Raw genomic sequence first — 19,965 nt, forward strand, 5'->3', positions numbered from 1 at the left:
ATCAAAATGAGAAAAATAGCCTCCAGGATCAGTGGATTCCTAGTGCTGGCTGATAACCCTGGAGGCAAAAAATAAAGTTTTTGTTTTGCTTATATACAGTTTCCTGAGTCTTCATATGCATTTATTCGGAGTAACAGGGCACAGTATATCCATTGCATCTTTGCAGAAGCATGATATGAGCTTGTAATTGAGTGTCTCTTTCTCATCTGTTTTCCATCTACACCATGCCTCAGCCTCACGTGAGCTTAATGTGCAGCTTGACAATACGAGAATCCGGCACGAAGCCCAGCCAGTCTATCTTGGCGTTACTCTCGATCGCACCCTGTCATTTCACGAACATCTCATAAAAACTGCAGCAAAGGTGGGCGTGAGGAATCACATCATTGCCAGACTGGCCAGCTCCTCATGGGGCGCGAGCGCTTCCACACTACGATCATCATCTCTGGCATTATGCTATTCCGCTGCAGAATACTGTGCCCCAGTATGGTTCCGTAGCCCCCATGTCCACTTGGTCGATTCCAAATTATATTCCTCCATGAGGATAATTTCTGGAACCATCCGTTCCACCCCGGTTCCATGGCTGCCAGTTCTTAGCACCATCGCCCCGCCAGATATTCGTCCGGATGCGGCATCATCTAAGTTCATTTCCCACGTCTACGCTCGACCAGACCTGCCAATATACGCGGATATCTTTGCCCACCCTGTCCAACGCTTGACGTCTCGTCACCCAATCTGGTCCCCTATGCCTACACTGAACTTCTCTGTTCCAGACTCTTGGAAACAGAGTTGGCAGTCAGCTGAGGTCAAGAACAAACACCTCATCACAGACCCCTGCGAGTGTCAACCCGGCTTTGACCTAGCACGTTATGATCGGGCCCTCCTCAATCGCTATTGAACAGGCCATGGCCAGTGCGCCGCTATGTTCCATCGCTGGGGAGCCAGAGATGACCCGAACTGCCCCTGTGGCTCCAGACAGACTATGGCCCACATAGTCAAGGACTGCCACCTCTCCAGATTCAAAGGAGGTCTCGAAACTTGACATCAGGCTCAACCTGACACTGTTGACTGGCTGCGGAAGAAGGGCAAACGCTGGAAGAAGTGAAAATAGGAAGGCCTAGAGGGTGAAGAAAGCCTTCCTCTCAAAGGAATAGGAAAGCTTGGCAAAGTATTCTGCCTCTGGCGGAGGGACCTTCCTGTTAGGCTTTTTTTTTTCAGAGTCGGGTTATTCCTCCCCACCTAGACTCAACCTGGATGCCTTCCTGACTCCTCAGGGATACCCAGGGGCTATGAAAATGTGGGTGGGTGTGACTTTTAAACTATGGTTCCTACTACACACCTATAGGACCTCTGGCAGTTCTTCAAAATGACCTTTTAATTGCTCTGACTGGTTTCCAGAGGCATGGTACCTTCTGTTCTCAGGTCGCTCTCTCCTGGGAAGTTGGAGAAGTTCCTGTTTCTCCAGATTTCAAGGTGGGAGTCAGTCTGCCTGCTGCCCTGCTTTCTGACAGGTCCAGGAGAACTGGTTACGTTAAGCTAAATAGTTAATGAACTGCTTTGTTACTGTGGCTTAAAGAAGGCTTCCATGGACTTTACCTGCTGGAACAATCCTGGAAGTCCCTTGAATTTTCTGGACTTTCCTGATTTTGTTTTGTTTTGTTTTTAAAAAATATTTATTTATTTATTCTCTTTTGTTGCCCTTGTAGTTTTATTGTTGTAGTTATTACTGATGTCGTTGTTGTTGGATAGGACGGGGAGAAATGGAGAGAGGAGAGGAAGACGGGGGTGGGGAGAGAAAGACAGACACCTGCAGATCTGCTTCACCGCTTGTGAAGCGACTCCCCTGCAGGTGGGGAGCCGGGGGCTCAAACTGGGATCCTTATGCCGGTCCTTGAGCTTTGCGCCACATGCGCTTAATCCACTGCGCTACTGCCCGACTCCCCTTTTTTTTTTTTTTTTTTAAATCTCATGCCGCTTCCTTTAATCAGGTTTTCAAGCGGTATTTTGAGTTATTGATTGAATTTCTCCTCCCAACAGTTGCTGATCTCTAATGACTTCATCTCTTAAGACTTTTCAGATTCCAGGGCTGGGGAGACAGTGTCATGTTTCTGCGGAAGCCTCTCATGTCTGAGGCCCTGAGGTCCCAGGTTCAATCTCTAACACCACCATAAACCAGAGCAGAGCAGGGCTCTGGCCTCTCCCTCTCTGTATCTTTTTCTCTATCTTTCTCATTTTTTTTTTTTTAAGGAGTTTTCAAATTCCTAACTCAGGGGAAAAATGACCAAAGAGAATGAAGAAGCAGTCATGGAGAATCAACTCTTGAGTTAGGATGTAATAAAGCAGTGCTCACTTTTCAGCCTCCAGGTCTGGAAAATGGCATCATAAACCACCCCCCCTTAACACAATGGAGGGTGACTGACAGGTGAGAAGACAGCCCGAGGCCTCTGGACACCTGGAAAGACGATAGATGACTCACAGGAAAGGACTCGGTTGACTGGAAATGGACACTTGCAAGAGAGAACTACAGGACCTCCTTCTCTGGCCGGCCCCGCCAGCCCCGCCAGCCATGTCCATGGTTCCAGGTATTAGTTTGACTTCCATTTTGCCAGAGAAGGCAGTGCTGGGCCCAGTCCTAGCGGCATGTGGATTTTTTTTTTTCTTTATCAGTGGCACACGTGCTGCTGTTAGAGATGCCTGAAGTTTTGCGTCTCCATCGGAGGCCTCCCACACCGAGACTGGGCCGTGACACTCAAGAATGGGACTTGATGTTCAAGTATCACCGAGTTTTCAGGAGATGTGGATTTTACACAATTCACAAGGTGAATGTTTCCCTTTCTATTAACATGAGAAAGGCACAGGCAAAAGAATGAAGGAGAGAGGGAGTATTGCAGCAGGTTAAGCGCACATGGTGCAAAGCGCAAGGATGGGCGTGAGGATCCCAGTTCGAGCCCCCGGCTCCCCACCTGCAGGGGAGTTGCTTCACAGGCGGTGTCTGCAGGTCTGCAGGTGTCTGTCTTTCTTTTCCCCTTCTTGTCTCCCCCCCATTTCTCTCTGTCCTATCCAGCAACAACGACAACAATAATAACTACAACAATAAAACAACAAGGGCAACAAAAGAGAATAAATAAATAATGAAGGAGGGAAGACAGCTGTGAGTGGTGGACTCTCACATCTGCATGGCAGGATCCTAGGGAACCTTGGTGGGTTTTGACAGTAGCCAACCTGCTCTCACTTTTGATACCATCAGCACCTTGGTGGACTCTTTAACCAATCAGCTTGTGCTGTGCCCAGCTTGACAAGGCTGGGTGCTGAGAAAGAAAGGTCTTCAGGCCTGTTGGGAATCGACCTGACACCCACTGAGGAGACATAAGCATAACTTCCTGTCCTCCACACAGCCTTGGTCTCATTCTTTGGTTATTTTTGAGCTGTAACAATAGCGAGCTGTATGACAGATTTTTTTTTTTTCTCCCTGTAATACTATCAGTCATCTAGAGAGGTTCTGCAGTGACAATAATTCTGCTCCTGCTTGTAACAGTTTCAGTAATTCTGTTTGCCATGTTCCCCAAAACAATATTCTGTTTGCTATGTTTTGTTTTGTTTTGTTTTGACCAGTCCACTATTCAGCTCTGGCTTATGGTGGTACAGGGGATTGAACCTGGCATCTGGGACACAAGAGTCTGTTTGCATAACCATTATGCTGTCTCCCCTACCCAAGACAATATTCTCATACGTCCAAGTTTCTCACTCTTGGGAATCACTTTAGTTTTATCCACTGTGCCACCTCCCAGGTCTGGAATCATTTTAGTTTTAAAGCAGTTAAATCTAATTTTTCATGATCATTTTATGAATATTTTAAAATGTACTTTTATTTATTTAGGTAAACCCTAGAAATCATAAATCCAGCCTTAATGTAAATCACATCATTATGAATTACCTTATGTTTTGAAATGTTTAGGAGCTCAATTTTACCCTTAAAAAAGCACACACATAGGGCTGGGTGGTGCAGCACCTAATTGAATTCACACGCTACCATATACAAGGCCCCAGGTTCAAGTCCCCACTCCCCACCTGGTGAAACAGATCTGCAGGTGTCTCTCTCCCTGTTTCTCTCTCTCCCTCTCTACCCCCTTTCCTCCTCAATTTCTCTCTGTCTTATCAAATAAAAAATACAAGAATTATTTTTAAAAAATCACACACACCTTATGAGGGAAGGTAAGTGAGAGAGAGAAACAGACCATCATGCCAGTGTCTGTGCTGCAGGGTCCTCCCTCACGTGGAAGTCCTACCTCCCCGGTCTCCTGTTTTACTTTGCTGTGCTTTGTTTCACCAGGGCTGTTGTCTGCATGACTCCGCCACTCCGAGCAATCTTTTCTCTTTTTTCTGGAGGATGTCAGAGAGATGTTGAAGGACGGTGAGTCAGCTGCCACACTGCTCCACCATTCTTGAGGCTTCTTCCTTCGGGTGGGGACTGGAGACTTGAGCCGGGGCCTTTGGTAATGTGTGGTTACTCGGCCCCTGCCACAGATCTTCCTAAAAGAATGAAAATAAAATAAAAGCTCCTTGGGAATGTCTACTCACAGAATTAGCGGCTTAAAGAAGAGATTTTCCCAGGAGTTGGTACAATGGTTACAGCACTGTTAGCGAGCATAAATCAAACCACCATCCACTGCAAGGAAGTAAAGATGTTTATTGACGAATTGCAATCCGGGCCAAGATGGAGACTGGCAGCAGTCTACCAAGCTCGACCCTGAACAGGGCTCAAACCACACAATTTATAGAAATCCAGCACACTCAGGGAGGGGACACACTCCATTTTAACAATCTATACCCAATTATATGTCATAGAAAACGTGGAATCCAATAATTTCAAACCTAGCAAAAAGCGGGACCCATTCAAAGCAAAGCGCGGGCTAATTTCAAACATTGCAAGATCACACAACCAATAAGACTTAACCAGGTATTAGGCCCTTTCATCCCCCTTCCATCTCACCAGGCCATCTGGTGACCCGCATACTGCTAGGGCTATGCAGAGGTCTTGATAAAACCAGTCTCTAGGCAGGGCCTCCAGCCCTCCTACAGAACTTCTGCAAAATACCTGATGGCCTTCACTGATTAGTTCTGTTTCTCAAGGAGAGAGAGCAAGGGGCTCTCCACTTCACTCAGCAAAACAGCTCAACTCTAAAGAAAAAGGAACTTAACACTAAAACCTAAAAAGAAACTTAACCAAGAAATATATTAATAAATCATTAATATTGAAGAGGGGGTTCCAATGTAACAGCATGTTATTGCCTGTCACATTCCCCACTAGTCTTAGCCGCGAATCAAATCCTTGATTCTTCTTTACTTTTCCTTTCCTCTTCTGAGTCATAATCTGTGTCATAATAAATATGACCTCCATTAGCCTCTAGATAGGTCTCTAAGTTCATAACTTTTCCAGTCTGTTGCTGGATCATAGACACCAAGGTTCTCCACAGGCAGGGACCCAGGGTGACTATGAGCAACAAAGTAATCAGGGGCCCAGCTATGGTGGCAACCAGAGTTTTAAGCCAAGAAGGCCAGCTGGAGAAAATGTTTGAAAACCAGTTAGAGAACCAATTGCCTTTAAACCAATTGCCCTCACTCAGCTCCTTCCATTTCTGGGCCCGATCTCCTATCCTCCTCTTGACCTCACTTAGGCTTCTCCTCACCAATCTGGAGTGGTTGGCATAAAAACAGCAAGCTTCATTAAGGGCAACGCATAATCCTCCCTGTCTTAAAAAAAGCAAGTCAAGTCCTCTTTGATTCTGGAGGACCACCTCAGCAAGGGAGGACAGTGACCCTTCAAGAGCTTCCATTGAGTCCTCTAATGTCCTTAAGTCTTGGTCTACCTGTTGGTCTAATTCAACTATGGTTTCCTCCTTGGCCAGGGCCGTTGCTCCCTGTCATATGCTTTACATTGGTTTGTCCTAGCCCTCCCCCCGCCAAGAGAATTGGATCAGTCCTGTTAATTTCGCGGGCCTGCTTGGCCCCGCCCCAAGGAACCCCTAGAGAGGGTTCCTGAGTCCGAGGGTTCCTGAGTGCCAGAGTTCAAGAGTGACAGAGTTCCTGAGTTCGAGAGTTTCAGGGTTTCAGAGTAAGAGAGAGTGCCAGAGAGACAGAGTTCCTGGGTTCCTGAGTTCCAGAGTAAGAGATGGTTCCTGAGTTCAAGAGTTCCCAAGTTACAGAGTAAGAGGGAGTGCTTGTGCCGCCGCAAAGAGACAGCAGAGTTCTGTTTGGTGATTAGTTTGTCTTAGTTTATGAATCGTTGTTCCTGAATAAAGAAATACAGCTTCCCTGCCCAGCCATTGTCTCCGCGTCTCTGTTATCCGCCGTGAAGCTAGCCCGGCCAGCCAGAGCCTTCCCGAATTTTAACAACAGCTCCCACAGCTATTGATCCTGCAATCGCTACTCCTACAAGTAGGGGAACTATTACCGGAGCACGCTTGTGTCTATGGTGAGCCTCCTCCTGATTCCTCAGGTGAGCCCATCCTGTCCTGCCATGTGCATAATACAGGCAGGGCAGGATGTGAGTTAGGATACAAAGCTCTTCCTGATCCACCCCCCAAAAAGTAACGCAGGGGGCCATTCTTGAGGTGCAGACCCACCAGGTTCTCTCTGGAGCATTTAGGAGGACAGACCACTCTTGGGTCCTGCTGGCCTTTATGGTGTGGGAGCAATGGACCCGATAGGGGGAAGCATCCAGCTTATAATATGCTGTGACAAAACAGGTTCCCTTTCCTTGGACGTCCCTTAAAGTTACTGGATGGAGCTGTGTTCCCCATTTACATCCTGGGCTATTCAAGCCTCCTGAATAATTCCTCCCTATCTTCTTAATGTCCCCCTTACCAGGCCCTATCTTGGCTACAACCGCTACTCCTAAGTAGTAAGGGGGTTCAGGGTGTAGGCACAACCAACAGTCCTGGGTGACATTTGGGGCAGAGTCATTTAAAAGGTTATACATCAGTTCCGCAGACCTCACCAGTGGCTCCACTTGGGGATGTACATCAAATGAGGCATTTGTACCCTGTCTTCTCATCCTGGTGAAATTCGGGCTGACATCCGCCACATCTGCCACAGCTGGTGGGGGAGGAGCGTCCCGGGGGTTCTGTCCCAAATGAATGGGTTGCAGGGGCCCGACCGGAGCCTGGGACCACGGCTTCTGCTGGATGGTGAAGAGCGCCCCTGGGTCCTCTCCGATAAACATCCGGATGCCCCACATCCTTCCCCTTGTCCAGGCGTCAGTCTCATGCCAGGTCTTGACCTTCATTTCCACAGGGTTGCAGTCCCCAAGGTTGCAGGTGCCTTGCTCAGTCAGGACACCAGACCTAGTCACTTTGGTAAACTGCAAGTCCCTGTCATCGTCTTTCAATGAAGAGAGAGTCTTGCAGTCCCCCCAAAGGCCACAGAAAAAATATCTCTCTCCTCTGCAGCTGTCGCCAGGTGAGGACGTCCTTCCCTAGGACAGACGTAGTAGTCCCGGTCCCGAAGGCGATTTTCCAGGCTTGTGGAGCCACACCCTCCATCAGCGGTAGTTGAACCAGTCCAGTTTTTTCCAAACAAATCACACAGGTCAAGAGAGAAAATCAGCTGACCAGCAGTGGACAGGCTTTTGATTACCGTCCCCTTTGGGTCTCTCAGCTCCCATGTGCGTATCGGGGCTACTTTGGGGAACTCAGCCTGGAAGCTCCGGCTGAAACAAAGCAAAAACAGTAGCATTAGGAGGAAACCAGTCGAACCTTCATGGGGTCCGACGTGGGCACTGCACGCCATTTCTTCTGCTCGTCAGCTTCTGGAGGGTCAGTGGGGTCTGGAACAAACTTCTTCAAGCGAGTGTGGTGGATCCAATGCCGTCTCCCGGCGACTTTCGCCGCTGTCGGTGTGCTCAGGATGACAGTAAATGGTCCTTCCCACCAGGCCTCCAGGTGATCTGGGTGCAGCTTCTTCACCAGCACAGAGTCCCCAGGCTCGAACAGGGGTGCGATCCGGTCTCGGCCTTCCTCCTTCCAGGTTCCCGGTTTAACAGTTTGGACAGCGAGTCTGGCCTTTCCCTGCACTACCTGAAGAGCCTGCAGAGATTCTAATAGGTTACCTCGAGCTACTTCAGCCAGTTTCTCAGCCCCTATCCGGGGCACAATTTCAAATGGGGTGAATCCAGAAACATAAGGGGTATTTCTACTTTTTAACAAAGCAAAAGGTAAAAGAGTAACCCAGTTCCCGCCAGTCTCTATCTTTAGCTTAGTCAAAGTTTCCTTAAGTGTCCTATTCATTCTTTCTACCTGCCCTGAGCTCTGAGGGCGATAAATGCAGTGCAGCTTCCATTTAATTTGCAAAGTTTCAGTCAATTGATGGGTGACCTTGGCAATAAATGCCGGACCATTATCCGACCCCAGGGAATAAGGGAGACCAAACCTTGGAATAATTTCGAAGACCAATTGTTTCACCACTACCTGGGAAGTCTCTTTCCTAGTAGGGAAAGCTTCAGCCCAACCCGAGAAGGTGTCTATCATCACTAAGAGATACTTGTAACCTCCCGGAGCTGTGGGCATTTCAGTAAAGTCCACTTCCCAGTGTTCACCAGGCTCTTCTCCTCTCCATCGGGTTCCAGGCCGCTTGGCCTGGATGGGGTTGGCGTTTACTCTGGCACATGTGATGCAGCGGCTTGCCACGCTCCTGGAAATCCTGTGTAAACCTGCTATTAGATAGAATTTGTTTATTAGTTCAGCTAACTTCTCTCCCCCCCAGGTGAGTGCTTCCATGAGCTAGGGTCACAACCTGTCTTCCCAACTGTTGGGGCAGCAGTATCCTTTGATCTGGGAGGATGATCCATCCGTCTTCACTTGGCTTTCCTCCAAGTCTCTTTCCAAATTCCTTCTCTTGCTTTGAATAGCTTGGTCGTCTGTCTGGTGATAACTCTGTAGGTGGGGCTACTACTAATTGGGCCTGAGTCCCCACTGGTCTTCTGGCAGCCTTCCGGGCGGTGTCATCAGCAAACCGGTTACCCTGCGCCACATCCGAGTCATCCCTTTGGTGGCCCTTGCAGTGTATTACAGCTACCTTCTCAGGCTCCCATATAGCTGCCAACAAGGCTAGGATTTCTGGTGCATGCTTGATGGCTTGACCTCCTGCAGTTAGCAGTCCTCTCTCTTGGTACAATGCCCCATGAACATGGACAGTGGCAAAAGCGTATCTGCTGTCAGTGTACACGTTTATCTTCTTCCCTGCTCCCCACTTGAGTGCTTGTGTCAGTGCTATTAACTCAGCCTTCTGAGCTGAAGTCCCTTGAGGTAGTGAAGCTGCCTATAGGACCTCTTGGTTAGTGACCACGGCTGCCCCCGCATACCTCACACCGTCCTCCACAAAGCTGCTTCCATCCGTGTAGAGGGTTACCAGTGCATCAGGCAGGGGGACGTCTGTCAGATCAACTCTCAGTGAGGTCAGGGCTTCCAGGATTTCTCCACAGTCATGGTTGACTTCGTCCTCCGGATTGGGGAGCAGGGTGGCAGGATTCAAAGCGGCTGTCTGCTTGAAAGTGACACGGGGTGGATCGAGCAATAGTACCTGATAATGCGTGATCCGGGCGTTGGTCATCCACCGGTCTGGAGGAGAGTGGAGCAAGCTAGCCAGATTGTGGGAAGTAACAATTTCTAGAGTCTGTCCAAATGTCAGTTTAGTAGCCTCCTTTACCAGTAAAGCGGCGGCAGCCACTGTTCTCAGGCACCCCGGCCACCCAGCTGCCACAGGATCCAGGCGCTTAGACAGATAGGCTACTGGTTTCTTCCAGGGTCCCAGGGTCTGGGTGAGCACCCCCTTGGCCACCCCAACACTTTCTGCGACGAACAGCTGAAAAGGTTTATTGAGGTCAGGGAGGCTCAGGGCAGGGGCACTGACCAAGGCTGTTTTCAGTGCCTGGAAGGCCTTCTCCTCCATCTCTGTCCATTTTAACGATGCATCACTTCCTCCAGTGGCAACGTAGAGGGGTTTGGCCAGTTCTGCGAATCCTGGGATCCATAACCTACAGTAGCCCACTGCCCCCAGGAATTCCCTGACCTGTCTTTTTGTGGACGGGGTCGGGATCTTCAAGACAGTCTGGATCCTTGCCTGGGACAGCGCCCGCTGGCCTTCCTTTATTTGGTAGCCCAGGTAGGTTACTTCTTGGGCACACAATTGGGCTTTCTTGGCAGACACTCTGTACCCCAGAGCCCCCAGTACCTTCAACAGGTTCAACGAGTAGCCTCTTCGCAATCTCTCCAGGAGGAGGCAGCAATTAAAAAATCATCCACGTACTGTAGAAGGCTGCACCCTGGGTGTTCGCCTTGAAAACTAAATAAGTCCTTACTCAAGGCTTCATCGAACAGAGTTGGGGAGTTCTTGAACCCCTGTGGCAGGCGGGTCCAAGTTAACTGTCCAGTCTCCCCTTCTTCAGGGTCTGTCCACTCAAAAGCAAATATGGGCTGGCTCTGGGGGGCCAGAGGGATGCTGAAGAAAGCGTCCTTCAAGTCCAAGACACTATACCAAGTCCGTTCCGGTGGCAGGAGGCTGAGAAGAGTGTAAGGGTTAGAACTGTGGGGTGAACAGTTTCTACTCTCTTATTTACCTCTCGCAGGTCTTGCACTGGCCTGTAGTCGTTCATTCCAGGCTTCTGAACTGGGAGGAGAGGTGTGTTCCATGCCGATTTGCAGGGCACCAAAATACCAGCCTTCTTCAGGCGTTAGATATGTATCCTGATGCCTTGCTGGGCTTCTCGGCTCATGGGATACTGGCGCACGCGGGCTGGGGTGGCAGAGCTGATCAATTGCACCACTATGGGGATCACATGTTTAGCTAACCCGGGGGGGTTAGTTTCGGCCCAAACATTAGGGATCTCCTGCCTCCACTTCTCTAACAGGTCCTAATCATTTGCCTGCCTCATGTCCTCATACAGTCAGTATTCTTCACTGGCTGGCATAGTAAGCAGGATGCGCCCACCAAGTTGCACTGTGGGTCCCTTATCTACCTCAAATGAAATGGTTGCCTGTAGCTTGTGGAGGTGGTCTCTTCCCAGGAGTGGTTCCGGGCATTCGGGGATTACCAGGAAGGAATGGGTGATAGTCTGTAGGCCAGGGCCAGCAATCCTCCCAGTAGATTTTGGGTAACTTCTTACTTCCCCCGTAGCTCCCACAATTCTAACTTTTTCCCTTCCAGTGGGTCCTACTGGTTGCTGGATTACTGAATATGTGGCCCCGGTATCCACTAAAAAATTAACTAACTTTCCCCCTACCAAGAGTTTTACCCTGGGCTCCCGGGGGCTGAGGGAGCCCTGACCTTCCTAATCAAAGGTTAATAGAGGTGCTTCTTCTTCAGGCTTCCTCCTCTTCCCTTTTTCCGGACAGTCCACTTGCCAGTGCCCTTCCTTCTTGCAGAATGCACACTGATCCTTTCCTAAAGGCTTTGCTTTTCCCGGGTTCCTCCGCTGTCCCCCACTCCTTTCTCCCCTATTATTCTTCCTAAAACTTTCTCCCTTCTCTACCCTTTGTCTCTCTCATCATAAGTACCTGGGTCATCTTCTTACTGAGCTCCACTGTAGCCTTAGCCGGATCTTCCCTATTCTCGAAGACCTTCTGGGCTATGGCCAATAACTCAGAAAGAGACTTCCCCTGAAAACCTTCCAGCTTCTGCAATTTCTTTCTGATATCTGGGGCGGATTGGGCTACGAACTGGAGAATGACGGCCTGCACATTTTCGGGGGCTTTAGGGTCTATGGGGATCCAGGTCCGATAGACCTGGTAAAGCCTCTCTAGGAAAGCCGTCAGGCTCTCGCTCGCACCCTGGATACACTCGGTCACCTTAGATAAATTAGTGGGCTTTCGGCCAGCTGCTCGAATGCCCTTTAATAGAGTCTGGCGATACCTGGAAAGGGCTTCAAATCCGGCGCGTGTGTTCGGGTCCCATTCTGGCCGACTGCGTGGGAACACCTCCTCCGCCTCAGCATCTGTGAGCGCCTCCCCCTGCCCATTCTGAGCCTGCTTCTTTCCCTCCAGTCTAATCCTTTCCCTCTCCTCTACAGTGAACAAGGTATTTAACAGCTGCTGAGAGTCATCCCATGTAGGTTGGTGAGTGTAAAAGACTGATTCAAGCAGGGTTGCTACACCTTCTGGGTCCACGGAGAAGGGAGGGTTTTGATTTTTCCAATTATACAAATCAGAGGTTGTGAAGGGGATATATATCCTTAGAGGTTTCCCCCCTGCCTCTCGCTCCCCAGCCTCCCTTAAGGGGAAAACCCCAGCCGGTACCACCTCCCCATGGGTCTCCCCGGGTCCAAAAGTCGTTCCCGCTCTGGTGTGGGATGGACTAAAGAACCCGGGAGGGGCCCCTGAGGTGGAGTCAGGCTCTGGAGCAGTGGGCCTAAGGGAGCTGGAATATGGGGGAGGACCATCACCTCTCCCTCTACCTGGCCTCGGTGGAGACTCAGGGGAGCTCGGGAGGACGGGATAGCTGGGGCGCTGGGGCAACCCCGCTTTCCTGCCCCCCCGTGCCACATACATCCCAGATTTTTCTTTTGACTCTCCCTTTTCCTTGGAACCCTTCTGACATTTTAGCAAATACTTAGGTTTATCATAAATGATACCAGCCCAGACTTCAATGTACGGCATCTGGTCAGGGTGCCCTGGTTCACCAAAAATTACATCCTGCACTGCCGCGCAAGTGCCAGGGTCCAGGCTCCCCTCCTCTGGCCAGCCCACTCCAAACGTGGGCCATTCTCTGGCGCAAAATTTTTGTAGAGTGAAGGCATCTACCTGGACTCCAAATCCGGCTGCCCTGCGAGAGAAATCTGAGAAATCCTTAATCAAACATTCCAAGGGGGAGAGTGGGGAGGGTTTTGATGAGGCCTGTCCCATCTTCCTGTCAAAATGAAATAATAAGGAAACAAACAAGGCAACAATTGTCACTGCAATCGCACCTAGGATTACCTTCTTTCTTCCACTCACGTGCTGGCCAGCACACAGAAGGTTCTCATACGTTCTCTCACTCACACACCTTTTCTCTTTTTCCAATAACCCAAAAGGTGTCCACTTGGGACCTTCTCCCGTGTCAGGGTTATGGACTTCTTTTATTAGTGGTGACTCCAGTTTCCTAATTTTTAACCTCTTTGTGGTACCGTAACACAGCACAAGGGGAGGAGACAAACGAAGAGACAACCAGCTAAGACTACAAGGCCGACAAGACAGATTGTTAGTGGGGAAAATGGAACTGACATCCGAAGGACGTCAGACACTCAGCTGTTCCCGCCTGGCCGGGCCCCTAGCGGGACCTTAAGGAGTCTTAGCTTTAGGGGTAGCCGTATAATCCCCGGCCCTGGTCTCAACTGAGTTGAGAATCCCCGTTTAGCTGAGACGACTCCACGGACACGCAGGTTAGGGCCCACTCAGGCCCTGTAGCCTTAAGGCCGTGAGGCAAGCGGCATTCACACACACACACACAACGCATGCAGCAGATCACTCATTCAGTCAAGATTGGGCAATTACCATTCCGGCCGCCGCTACTAAGGATTTTTGCCAGTTAGGCCTTCAGGAGTCACCGGAGAGTAGCTCCGGCCAGACCCACTCAATTGCACTAACAAACTCAGCCTTTTCGCGAATTGCCAAAGTGAGGAAAAACAAAAGAGACAGACAAAGAGTGGCCACAAAAGACAGTTCGGAGGCGGACCCTGTTTCAGATCCTTACCCTAGCAGCCTGGGAGTCCTCACTCTCCAGCACTGCGGTCTGGGATTTTAGCGAGGCATCCCGCAATCCACAGACCCCCAGGCCCTGCGGGGACTTACACAAAAATCAAGCTTGACTCACTGGTCCTCCGGAGGCACAGAGCTAGAAAAGAAATGGTACCATACAAAATTCAGGCCTGACTTACGGGCGCCGGGCAGGGCTTCCAAGGCCTCCGAGGGTCCGTACCCAGGATGGGGTGTCCTCAGGAATACCTGTCTGAGGTATCTCGCTGGGGCCTCCAAATGTTAGCGAGCATAAATCAAACCACCATCCACTGCAAGGAAGTAAAGATGTTTATTGACGAATTGCAATCCGGGCCGAGATGGAGACTGGCAGCAGTCTACCAAGCTCGACCCTGAACAGGGCTCAAACCACACAATTTATAGAAATCCAGCACACTCAGGGAGGGGACACACTCCATTTTAACAATCTATACCCAATTATATGTCATAGAAAACGTGGAATCCAATAATTTCAAACCTAGCAAAAAGCGGGACCCATTCAAAGCAAAGCGCGGGCTAATTTCAAACATTGCAAGATCACACAACCAATAAGACTTAACCAGGTATTAGGCCCTTTCATCCCCCTTCCATCTCACCAGGCCATCTGGTGACCCGCATACTGCTAGGGCTATGCAGAAGTCTTGATAAAACCAGTCTCTAGGCAGGGCCTCCAGCCCTCCTATAGAACTTCTGCGAAACACCTGATGGCCTTCACTGATTAGTTCTGTTTCTCAAGGAGAGAGAGCAAGAGGCTCTCCACTTCACTCAGCAAAACAGCTCAACTCTAAAGAAAAAAAGGAACTTAACACTAAAACCTAAAAAGAAACTTAACCAAGAAATATATTAATAAATCATTAATATTGAAGAGGGGGTTCCAATGTAACAGCATGTTATTGCCTGTCACAAGCACCAAACTCTTGAGTTTGATCCTCAGCACCACATGTGGCCAAGTGCTTCTGCTTTGGTATTTTGTGCCTCTCTCTCTCTCTCTCATAAGTACATTTGTAAATCTTTGGGCCTGTTTATGTAATAGATCTTCACACTTGAGGGGCATAAGTAGTCTTAGGTTTGATCCCAGGCACTACCAGAAGCCAAAGCTGGCGGGGAAGACGAGAGCAGGAAGTAGGGAAGGGAGGAAGGAAAGAAAAGGAAAAAGAAAGAAGATCAGAGAGGCAATTCAAGCAAGATGGGAAATACATGAGCAGGGATTACTGGATGAGCCTTATGATTGTATTTCCTTTACCAAATGACATTGGGCCTTTGGAGAGTATCTGACTATGATTTCAGATTGAAATATGTGAGTGCTTCCTGGAAAAATTGGGGATTTAATGTGAGTCATCATTGAGAATTCTGTAGAACGTTCTGGACAACCTGTGGTATCTGTGAACATGGCTATTTAGCAGGCAGTCGCAATGTCAGCTGCTCCAGGAAATGGCAGCTGTAGCTGGGACCACCCCCCCTTCAGAGAGGAGAAAAGGCACCAGTCACATGGCCTTACCTGTGGATCCTTCAGGCAAAATACATTCTTCCTTGGCACTGTCAAGGACCGGAATAAATCAGAGATAAGTGGGTTAAAATGTCAATACCCACCGGGACAGAGAAAAGTCCATTTTTCCCCCCCAGAATTCAGTAAAAAAAAACTTTACCACAGTGCCTCCCCACCCCCCTTTCCTTTGTGTGTTGAATAGGAGGAAGAAAATGATACCTTCATAATCACTGGAAGAGATTGTCAAGTTGCCAGAGATGAAAACTATTGTCATAAAAGCTTAAGCTGGATGACTTGGATGATCTTGCTAAAAGGTCTTAAGTCTCTGTTTATTTATAGAAATAATCCCTTTTCCCTCCTGGCTTCCACCAGGGCCTTTTTCTAAAATACCAACCCCTTTGGATTTGGATGGCTACCACTGTTTTGAAATCACTGAAATGTGATTTGGTGAATTTCAATAGGAAATTATTTTTTAAGATATGTAATGAAACCTGTTTTAAAAGCAGGGGAAACTTGCTAAACCCAGCAAGATAGCCTCCAGCTAAAGACACTTGCTGGGTCATTGATCAAGGGTGACAGCAAACAGTGACCTCACACCAACAGAATGTAAACTCCAAACCCATTGATAGCATGCCTGACTTGGGGTTAGAATTTATGATCTTGTTCCATAAACTGTTTGACTTAGATGATGAATTATGGGCAAGGTAGAGGGAGCAGGGCTCTGACGGAAAGGCAGTTGGGTTCAGGTTGTTTTAAGTGTGACTTTCTCTGAAGGTCAGTGTAAGTGCCTTGATAGACTATAAAATAAAAAGGACTGGAATTACCTTGTTGTGTGTGTGTGTGTGTACGTATGTCTTTCGAAAAATTCATTTTAACCAGTGTGACTTTTTTGAGTCATTTAGTGAAAATGATGGTTAGCTTCCAATTTTGTTTTTTTACCTTTGAGATAAAAAATAATTAGCTCCCTATTTCTTTATTTAAGATGGTTAAGATTTAATTCCTATAGCACTCTTTATTGTTACGTAAGTTGAGTGATTTTAAAAAGATGTGAAGTGAGCTCCTACTCATGCATGAAACTCTGAGCAGTTTATGACAGTGATTTTACCTGCCCTCTCTTTTTTCTTTATTGGATATAACATGAGTAATTCCAAATTGCTGAGGCTTCCAAAAATTTCCTAGTAATTTTTCATTTTAAAAAATACATTTCTTTTTACCTTAAAGTACTCTTTATTTTTAATTTGCCTAAAAATGTGAAAGCTTGTGTATCTTATTAAATCATATAACCAGATTGCTTCTTGCAGATCTTATAGTGAGGAAAATAAGAGTTGCAAACACACGGAGAAGTAAATAATAATAATAATAATAATCGTGTGCACACATTTACAACTTCATGGAATACCTGGTAGTTGTGAGCATACTTCTCGCTTACTCCACAGCACAAGTCACACTTCTGCAAGACCGAGTGGCCTAGAGACGGAGCCCATATGATGGGCTTCTTCATGGCTGACAACACTAAGGCTAAAAGATGAGCTACCGAAAGACACCAGCAAGTCAGGTCATGAATCCGAGATTCATGCACAAGCCCTAGGAGAGGCGGGAAGGAGTAAATACAGGCTTACATGACAGACGACTGAGAAGGTCCTAGGAGAATGTGACTGTCTAACAAGGCGGGAGGGGGATTTTAGACAGTGAACTGGAGAAGGAGCCTGCGGGGGGAGAGAGGGCAGGGCTGGTGCAGTCACACACTGTTGCTGAGGACTTATTCTGATGCAGTCTCCGCCCCCAGGTTTTTCTATGCCCCGCTAAATCCTAGAGTGCCCCCTTTCAACCAATCCTGGCTCCGCCCCCAGGTTTTCCTATGCCCCGCTAAATCCTAGAGTGCCCCCTTTCAACCAATCCTGGCCCTACACGGCACCCCTGGTTGTCGCCCAATAAAAAGCCCCCTCACCCCTCCCCCCCTCTCTCTCTGGGCTCTCGGCTCTCCCTCTCTGAGGTCTCGCTCCCTGCTCTCCCCCCGTGGTCGGCCATTGCTGGCTGGCTCCACGTGGTCTGAACCAAACCTCCCCCCCATCCTATAATAAAGATCTGTGTACCCCTTTGCTCTGGACGTCCGCTCTCTTCTCCGCGGTGCAGCCCGACACCAGACCACCTCAACAACAACACACTCCACATGTGGGTGTTTCAGCGCTTGCCTTACCTCTAGAAGAAGAGGAGGCTCTCTTGGAAGGCACTAGAAAGCCCACTACTTTTCATGGTCTCTCACTTGAGTTCCACCCTTGGTAGAATCATCTATTTTTTAAAAATATTTATTAATTGATTTACTCCCTTTTGTTGCCCTTGTTGTAGTTATTATTGTTGTTGGATAGGACAGAGAGAAATGGAGAGAGGAGGGGAAGACAGAGAGAGGGAGAGAAAGACAGACACCTGCAGACCTGCTTCACCGCCTGTGAAGTGACTCCTCTGCAGGTGGGGTGCCGGGGGCTCGAACCGGGACCCTTACGCTGGTCCTTGCACTTTGTGCCATGTGCGCTTAACCCGCTGCGCTACTGCCCAACTCCTGGTAGAATCATATTATGTAACCAGAAGGCAAACGAGATGCCTAGAAAAGTCACCTCCTTGGAATACGTTGAGGAAGTCACCTCCTTGGGATTTTCAAGCAATACTTAGTGCAGGTGAAGCCAGCTCTGGTTGGTAGGAAAAAGTTATGATTTATTTATTATTATTTTTTTAAGAATGAGTTGTTGAGGGCCGGGCACTGATGCATCTGGTTCAATACACACATAACCACATACAAAGGCCTGGGCTCAAACCCCTGCTCCCACCTGAGGGTGGGGGGAGCTTCAGAAGCAGTGAAGCAAGTGTTGCAGGTGTCTCTCTCTTCCTCTCAATCTCCTCTTCCCCTCATAATTTCTCTCTGTCTTATCAAATAAAGAAAAATAAAGAAGTGACCACCAGAAGCAGTGGATTCTTCATGCAGACACGGAACCTCAGTGATAACCCTGGTGGCAGTTTAAAAAAAAAGATTTATTTTGTATAGTAAGAGAAATTGAGAGGGAAGGGGGAGGTAGAGAGGGAGAGAACAAAAGAGAGACACCTGCAGTCCTGCTTCACCACTTGGGAAGCTCTCCTTCTGCAGGTGGGGACTGGGGGCTTGAACCCTGTTCCTTAGGCATGGTAATGTGTGTGTCACCACCCTGCCCCAGTGTTATTATTTGTAGCGTGATCTGAGTGTCCACAGAGGTATCTCAATGCAGCATTTTCCAAACCAAGCTCCATTTCCCTCTCACAAGACCTGCTTCTCACCCCTATTCTCAGTGACTTACCCTCAAGCCTGGACTTTCTGGACTCCTCTTGAATTTCGAGATTATTTATTTATTTATTTATTTATTTATTTTCCAGGGTTACCACTGGGGCTCTTTATGGAGACTTTTATTTTTTCCTTCTATTGTTATTGGGTAGGACAGAGAGAAGTTGAGAGAGAGGAGGAAGATAGAGAGGGAGAGAGAAAGAGAGACACTTGCAGGTGGGGAGCCAGGGGCTCGAACCCAGATCCTTGCACGCATCCTTGTGCTTGTATACAATGTGCGCTTAACCAGATGCCCCGTCACCTGGCCCTCCTGAATTCTGAGATTCTTTAGCTGAATAATTTAATAAGGAAAGACAGAATTTAAATAAATCCCTCAGACCTTATTCAGACTGCTTGTCGTCAATCCCTCCAACACCTCCATCGGCACTGTTGCCTTCCACCTGGGTTGTGGCCATAGCCTCCCCAAGGGTCTCTTTCTCCCTGTCACCCTCCACCCTCGACCCTCCATTCTCTCTGCATTAGCTCAGTGGGACCTTCTCAAAAAAAAAAAAAAAAAACATCCCTCTGCCAAAAATACGTCTATGACTTTCCACTTCACTTAAAATATAATCCAGAGATATTTTTCCCCTTTATTGTGAGGGATTAATGGTTTACAGTCAACAATAAAATACAGTTGTTGGTATGTGTTTTATCATTTCTCCGTTTTCCACATAACACACTAACACCCCCCCCCCCCCAGGTCCTCCTCTGCTGTCATGTTCCAGGACCTGAATCCCCCACCCCCACCCCACCCCAGAGTCCCTTCCTTTGCTGCAATTCACCAACTCCACTCCGAGTTCTGCTTTGGGCTCTCCCTTCTGATCTTCGTTTTCAAGGTCTGTCTATGAGTGAGCTCATCCCAGATTCACCCTTCTCTTTCTAATCCAGAGTTACTTTTTCAGGATCTCTTCTTGACTTGAATTCCCTCCTTGCAGCACCCTCACTAAAGTCTAGCCTGGACTTGGCAGATTCCTTCTCTTCCAAACACCCCTGCAGACCTCTCCAGGGCCTCCTTCCTCATTCTGTTTAGAACTCTACTGAGGGAGTTGGGCAGTAGCACTGTGGGTTAAGCACAGGTGGCACAAAGCGCAAGGACTGGCTTAAGAATCCCAGTTCAAGCCCTGGCTCCCCACCTGCAAGGGAGTCACTTCACAGGCGGGTGAAGCAGGTCTGCAGGTGTCTATCTTTCTCTCCTTCTCTCTCCATTTCTCTCTGTCTTATCCAACAACGACTACAACAATAAAAAAAATTTTTTTTTAAAGAACTCTACAGAAATCTCATCTGTTAGAGTCCCTCTCAGATCAGCCCTGTATAAAGTAGTACTTCTCCCTTCTACCTTTATTTATTTATGAGAGGGATAGGAGGAGGAGGAGATA

At 48.3% G+C, this 19,965-nt stretch overlaps 1 long non-coding RNA gene across 1 annotated transcript; it reads right to left on the minus strand.

Annotated features, from left to right (window-relative positions):
- Window positions 1-4,205: 4,205 nt before the first annotated feature.
- Window positions 4,206-17,511, minus strand: LOC132539034 (uncharacterized). Its single transcript, XR_009550342.1, has 4 exons — window positions 17,414-17,511; window positions 16,643-16,994; window positions 15,256-15,293; window positions 4,206-4,527 (listed from the first exon to the last, which is right to left on the minus strand). It is a non-coding gene; the product is annotated as an uncharacterized LOC132539034 (long non-coding RNA).
- Between the last annotated feature and the right edge of the window lie 2,454 nt (window positions 17,512-19,965).

Source organism: Erinaceus europaeus, chromosome 6 (genome assembly GCF_950295315.1).
Source record: "Erinaceus europaeus chromosome 6, mEriEur2.1, whole genome shotgun sequence".
NCBI lineage: Eukaryota > Metazoa > Chordata > Mammalia > Eulipotyphla > Erinaceidae > Erinaceus > Erinaceus europaeus.